Here is a 7007-nt window from a genome sequence, read left to right as displayed (position 1 = left end):
CAATGGCGTATGCTTTTAAAAACTTACCTTAGCGAAAAACGAAATGCAAATTAAGTAATGAAACTATTTACTATGCCTTGATGAATGCAATATCATGGTTAATTTTATTAAATGTAATTTTTTGTTTGTTTGTTTTGGTTTTGTAGATTAGCTCATTGTATGAATGCAAATGCTACATAGGTCTGCCTGCTGTAACTACAAGTATAAGTTAGATACAAGATGGGAAAATGGTGAAAGGTTTCAGTTTCATGCTAATCTAGTGGAGGGGATTGTTCCTTCTCTAAGTATCTTACAGTTTCTGAATGGTTCATGTAACTTTAAAAGAAGCCATTTATTTTGAAACTACATCATTAACCTTGTAGAAGTACTTCATGCTCTTATGTTCTTCAATTTTCTAAACCAGTCTACATCTACATTCACTTGCTTGATGCTCTGCTTACAGTCAAGTTTACTGGAACCAAAAGAACGTTTAAGCTTTTTATATTTTGTCTATCTATCTATCTATCTATCTATCTATCTATCTATCTATCTATCTATCTATCTATCTATCTATCTATCTGTCTATCTGTCTGTCTGTCTGTCTGTCTGTCTATCTGTCTGTCTTTCTGTCTGTCTGTTCAGCTGAGGATGGGCTACACTAACAAGTCAAATCACCTCCCAAATCTGCCTGGCTTCCTCAAACAGTGTACTGCACTGTAGAAAACAATACAAAATCATGTTTCACTGAAGGTAAATATGAAAGGCTTTAAATTATGAGAGATAACAGCATATATAAATAGATTAAGGGAAAACTGATGAAAGAAAACCTGCAAAATTCTATTAAAATAACATATTTACCAGAATAGTGCACTTGGTTCTGTTTACAATGCTCATCCTAACATGTGTCTCTAGATCTCTGCATTTTGGACATGAATGGAATACAGGACATTTCATGTGCATTAGTTAGAATATTGCTATCTTCAGGATTTAAAATTCTGGCAGACAGGGAAACATGGGGACAGTAATCCATGTGATGGAGTAGACCATCTGATGCCTTGGAAGCTTGTCTGTGAACATTTGTGCACATAAGGCAGGCTGATGTGTCAGATGTAAATATTTTGGGCTGAAAAAGACAACCTAAAATTTTCAGTAAGGCTAAGACACTTTTTCTTTAACACGTAAAAATGATTTTAGAGAAATATTTGCAGAGAAAGGAAGAAAATGACAACATATAAGGTTATTGCCTGTACATTAAAGAAAAATCAATAACTACAAACATAAATAAATAAGGAAATAAATAAATACAACCCAGCTACCCAACCCACCCATCTACTACCACCATCACCACCAAAAACACATTAGACAACCTGTTTTATGCAAATACAAACAGTAGTGCTAAATTAATGAATATAAAGCAGTATAGAACAATCGTACAACCCACATCATACATTATTTGGTTTAATTAAACAACACAAGAGCATCAAATAAAGTCACTTACAATGATGTGGTTCACTTGTCTCTGTCTCTACCTTTAATCTCTCCCACCATAGGCACATTTGAAAAATGATCATTCAAAATGAATTACATGTCATCTATCCTGTTGAGCACTTCTGACTCTTCAGTTTATCTACATAAAAAAATGAGACAAATAGCAAGCAGAGTTTGACAAAGGGGTGTCTTGTGATTAGGCGTGCAACGAAAACTGAAGGTCAGACTGTGTATGATTCTGCCTTTTTCTCATCTCACTGGGGGTGTTTTAGTCACATTAGCTCTTCTGGACATTTCATAATCACCTGCCCTATGCTGGACCTCCTTTGGATGCATATAAATGAACTGGTCTGTAAAAGGCGTTCACATTTAAATCGGCATTTTGAGCTAGCGAAACCCAGAAGTTCTTTGTATTTGGATTTCAATTATATGGCACCATCAAAATGCCAGTTATCATATATATATATATATATATATATATATATATATATATATATAAAGAGAGAGAGAGAGAGAGAGAGAGAGAGAGAGAGAGAGAGAGATATTCAAAATTTTACACAAAGCTTCCAGAGAAACAGGATGTTTTGGACCGAAGTCCTTCATCCGCTCAAAGTGCTTCTGAATTAGTGTGAATATGTGTGAAAAAGTGTGAATATGAAAACGTTTAAATCATGACTCATAGAACCATGTGGTTCTAAAGTTCCTAGATTGTATATGAGTTTTTTTTTCTTTAAGTTTCTTAATTTCATTGTTGCCATAGCAAGAACTGGTATTGCAAACAGATATGTAATTTTATATATATATATATATATATATATATATATATACACAATTTTATAATACTACTATATAGTATTATAAATAATAGGTTATGTGTCATGTCAGCAAGTTGTCATGCCAACAATCTGTGTCATTTCAGACTTTATTAAAATGATCAGACTAAGGCATAGTAGAGTAAACAAGCATCAGCAGGCAATTGGCAATCGAGAAAGTAATAAAAAAAAGATGCAGATCAGGTCAAAAAGGACAAAAAGGTAAGCTAATGGCAGTTGGCAGACCACAGCTCAGAACTCTAGCATGCAAAGTAAAGACTTTACAATGACTTAAAGGGAGAATGGGACTTTAAAATGGGATGCAATGAGCAATCGGTAAGAGGGTGTGGTCTGTGGGATGGGGGCGTGGTCAGCATTTTGTAGGAAGGTAATGCTGAACACCGGAGGTAGGAAAGAGTTGAGGATAGAAGGCTAACAATCAATAGGAGGTAACAGGTTTTAGTTGTTTTCTTATTATTCACAACATAAATATAAATATGCAGTGAAATTTAGTAGGCTGCCTACTATGTGGTCTGAATTGGCCAGTGGAAGCTTGAATGCAAAAAATTCCATTTTTACACGTTGTAATTCATGACAGCATGGCCCTTTCATGTTCAGCAATTGTTTCTGATCACTGTATGTAAAGATATTTGGTACAGTGTTGTGCACAAATGTGAATAGATACAAATTAATAAACGCATATATGCAAGACATCTCATTTCATTAAGTACATCTATCCAGAACCTGGTGGTTAGAAATAAGGTGAGGAAGACAAGCAGAAGTTAGGGAATTTCATTCTTTGGTAAGTGCACAATAAATAAGTATGAGCATGCTTGTTGATAGCTGTCAGAATGACTGCTGGGGGTTTTCATTGTGTATATTGTTGTTAGAAAGAAACAGAAAGTAAAGGTCAGACTGTACTTGATTCGCGTTTCTCTCACCTCGCTGTAATTTAGTCATGTTAATGCTTCTGCAGTATCCTTAATACATTTTGCTGTGCAGAAAGAAATGCACAAATGCATAAAAGAAAGGAATTCACATTCAAATAAGATTTTTAAGCAAGCTGGGGTGCAATATAGAATATTTTTGCACCTGCAAAACTTCAATTAACTACAAAATACAATACCAGTGTATCTGTAGAATTAATGATATCTGTTTTAAAGTATTCCCAGAAAATCTCTCCTTTTCAGAAAGTGCAAGAATATGTGAGTGATGAGAAAATAGGAGATGTGAGAAAACAAAAGGAAAAAACTTATTTTTTCACCTTTCCAGTCCTTTTGCTTGCACAGCTTGATAAAGATAAGGCCCACCCTCTCAGTGGGTATTCCATAAGATAAACCAGATAAACAGAAGGAAAAGCTTGGCAAAACAGCAAGCAACTCTGCACTTCTTACCATAGTAGCTGTTATTTCGAGTCTATTTATTATTATTCTTTCAAATAAAGTGTCAAATTATATGCCTGCAAAACTCCTTATATATATATATATATATATATATATATATATATATATATATATATATATATATATATATATATATACTTATATATACTTATATACAGTGTTCTTCTTTTGCAAGCCAGTATATGTCTACATTCAGCAGTGTATTTTCAAATGCGATGGACTTATTCAGTGTGCCCTATGTCACTCAGTACCTTGAGTGCAGTGGCTTCAGAATATGAATGGTGGAAAGTTGAGCTATGAAGCTCTGCTGATGGATGACACATCTCTAGCTGCACTGGCAAAGAACCTGCTTTTTTCCAGGGATCATCTATGCTTTTCTGAATATAAGCTGAGTACCATCTAGGCTGATCAAAGAGGTAGTCAATTAGCCTCTTGTATCTGTCATCTCTAGATATGCTGTATGTATGTGTATACACTTACTGTTACCCAACTCAATAAAGCATAGATGGGAAACGTACCCTTTCATATGTATATGAATGTATCTATTTCCGACTCAACATACTTGACACATGCACCTGAAAGGAGACACACCAAAAGAGTCTGATTAGAGGCCATCATTTTTCTACTGATGTTTCTCCCTTAGTTTTTTCACTATAACATGACTAGATGGCCACAAAGTTAATGTTTTCGATCACAACATTTCCAAAATATAACCCTAATTGACCCAATTTTCAGGAGAGCTTTTTTCTTTTAAAAGAAAGATTAAAGGAATAAAGCAATGCATGTTGGCAGTATTGTGTACTTCTAGCCTGTCCTTCATCAACTACACACCAATTTCTTTTGATCTGTTCCAGACTGAAGATGCCACCAACACTTACATCTTCCTCTCCAAATCCTCTACATATTCATGATAGTTCCAGTGAGTAAGTTGCGTCTCCTAAGTTGCGTCTTCTCCAGAACCACTGCATAACAGTAGTGCATGTGCTAGGTAGCTAGACTCATGCATTTTAATTTAACAAAAAACAAACAACAAAAAATGTGCTAAGCTGAATAAGAGAAAGAGTAGTTCTTTTTCCTTCCTTATGTAAACTCAGTTGGGAAGGTCTATGAAAAGCAAATACCTAGAATTAATGCATCATTAAAGAGACAGTTAAGGATTTTACAAGCTTCACAAATGGCATAATGCCTCATTTTAGATCTTATGGAGAACCATACAGCATACAGTAAGGGTTACAGCATGACATTTTTCAGAAGACCAACAAAATATTACTGACACATAGAGTTAGGCTGTTATATCTTAAATTCATAATTGCAGTTAGAGATTGGCAGACAGATTGGCTGATTTGCTGTCAACTGTACCTAGATTAGAGTCATACATTAATAACAGTTCCTCATCTTTTATGTTTAGTCTGATGTGCACTGCACTGGCAAAGTGGACAAGATGCAAACGAAGCTTTTTCGCACACCACCGCTCTGCTGGGTGTATCTGGGTGTACCTGCAACATGAAAATGCCCCTTCAGTGTACTAATTATGAGCCTCGATTGTCATCTCAACTCAGTCTTCATCTTTGGGCTGATATAAAATGAGTTTTGAACCTGGAAGCCACTAAGCAAATGTTTGATTTAGTTTGAGAACAGAGCCTGATCAGAAGAATAAAGTTGACACACTGTAGTCCTATCCATTTGAAAATATGTTCTGAGACTTTAAAAAAGATAAGATAAGGACTCAAACACAGTTAGGACTGTGTGAGATGAAAGTCTACAATACCAGTATCTGTGTAGAAATACGTGAGAGAGACCGCAATACTTCAAATGCTTGGTGTTCCATATACCCACATGTCCTGTTTCACATGCGTTCATGGAGACAAGAAAAGGAGGATGCCTTGCCTGAATCTGTAGTCCCCTCAACAGGGAATGGTGGAAGAGAGCAGGAGATTTCCAAAACGTCAGTGACAGAAATGATCCAATTAAAGCCTCACTTACAACATCTTGAAGTCCACTCAGAGTTCACTCAGGCTGTAAATGAGAAAGATTAGCAATCCCGTTCTTATCTGTGGGTGAAAATAACATTTCGTAAAGCAGCAAGCTGTTTGCTATGTAGAATCATGAGAGAAATTAAGAAAAACATTATTTAGAATAATTAAATGTAGTATAGTACACTGCAATTCTAATGTGTTAAATGTTTTTACATGTACTTTAATATTTTTGTACATTTTTTTCAGTTTTGAATAAGGCTCCTCAAATAGACTCACATGTCAGGATGGTTTGTAAGTACACAATGTTCACCGTATATAAGGGTTTTCTTTCGGAGCACAGTGTAATATAAATGTACACTTGCAGTTGTTATATGCACTCCATTAAATAACACTACACTTCATGCCCTAATGTCTTTTGGTGCAGATGTATGCCAGTTTGAAAAAGTTGTAACAAGCATCCCATATTCCATATGCACTTACACTATGTAAATTGACATTTTTCCATTATGCAGTACAGAGTATGCACGTGCAGAGTACATTATCATACTGTAATAGTGATGCTGTAATGTAGCGTGACCACAACCTTAAACCCATTTTAGTGGATCTCAGTGCAGATAACACCTTCACTGGCAATTTTGTTGTTTTAATTCCTTTCTGGCTGATAGACAAGGGAATCGTGAGACCCGGGACCCACACAGTGGTTCAGACTGAGCACATAACACAGACTTACTTCAAAGTTGGTATTGCTATTGATACTTTTTTTGCAGGCAGATTGTAAAACTTCGATTATACCTTTTTTGGCTGTGCAGAAGTCCAAAGAGGGTCGGTTAGATTGCGAACAGAAATAAGGAACAGAATCTCCCACATCTCACTGAGCAGTTCATTATCTTTCAGACACTTTTCATTTGCTCTCAGCAACCCTACAGAGGATTTCATTCTATTCCCAATATTTTTCATTGATCTGACACTCCAGCTGAAACACAATTAATAATGCATGAAATGCAGAAATTACCCAAAAAATGTTTCTTTCCTCATTCGCCTTGAAAAATCTATCACATCTCTGTCAACATTTCTGTTTAATTGTAGGCTGTAGTTTTGAGTGCATATGAAAGATTTATGGTTCAAGTACAGTGGCATATTATACCCCCCCCCCGATGCACAAATTCTCTTACTGGGTTTTTATTGTCTTTCTATTTTTCTTAAATTGGATAATTCAACAATAAAGATTCTTGCTAAATTGGATTTTCAGAGGTTTTATTTTTGGAGAGATAAATGCTCACATACAACAGGATACTGAATTATTTTTGATGACCTCTAAATTCACACTCGAGTACAAATGAAAAAAAGTT

Source organism: Electrophorus electricus, chromosome 8 (assembly GCF_041902795.1).
Source record: "Electrophorus electricus isolate QZ-2024a chromosome 8, ASM4190279v1, whole genome shotgun sequence".
In the NCBI taxonomy this organism is placed as follows: Eukaryota; Metazoa; Chordata; class Actinopteri; order Gymnotiformes; family Gymnotidae; genus Electrophorus; species Electrophorus electricus.
The sequence above is the reverse complement of the archived record's forward strand: the minus strand, read 5'-3'. Positions refer to the sequence as shown.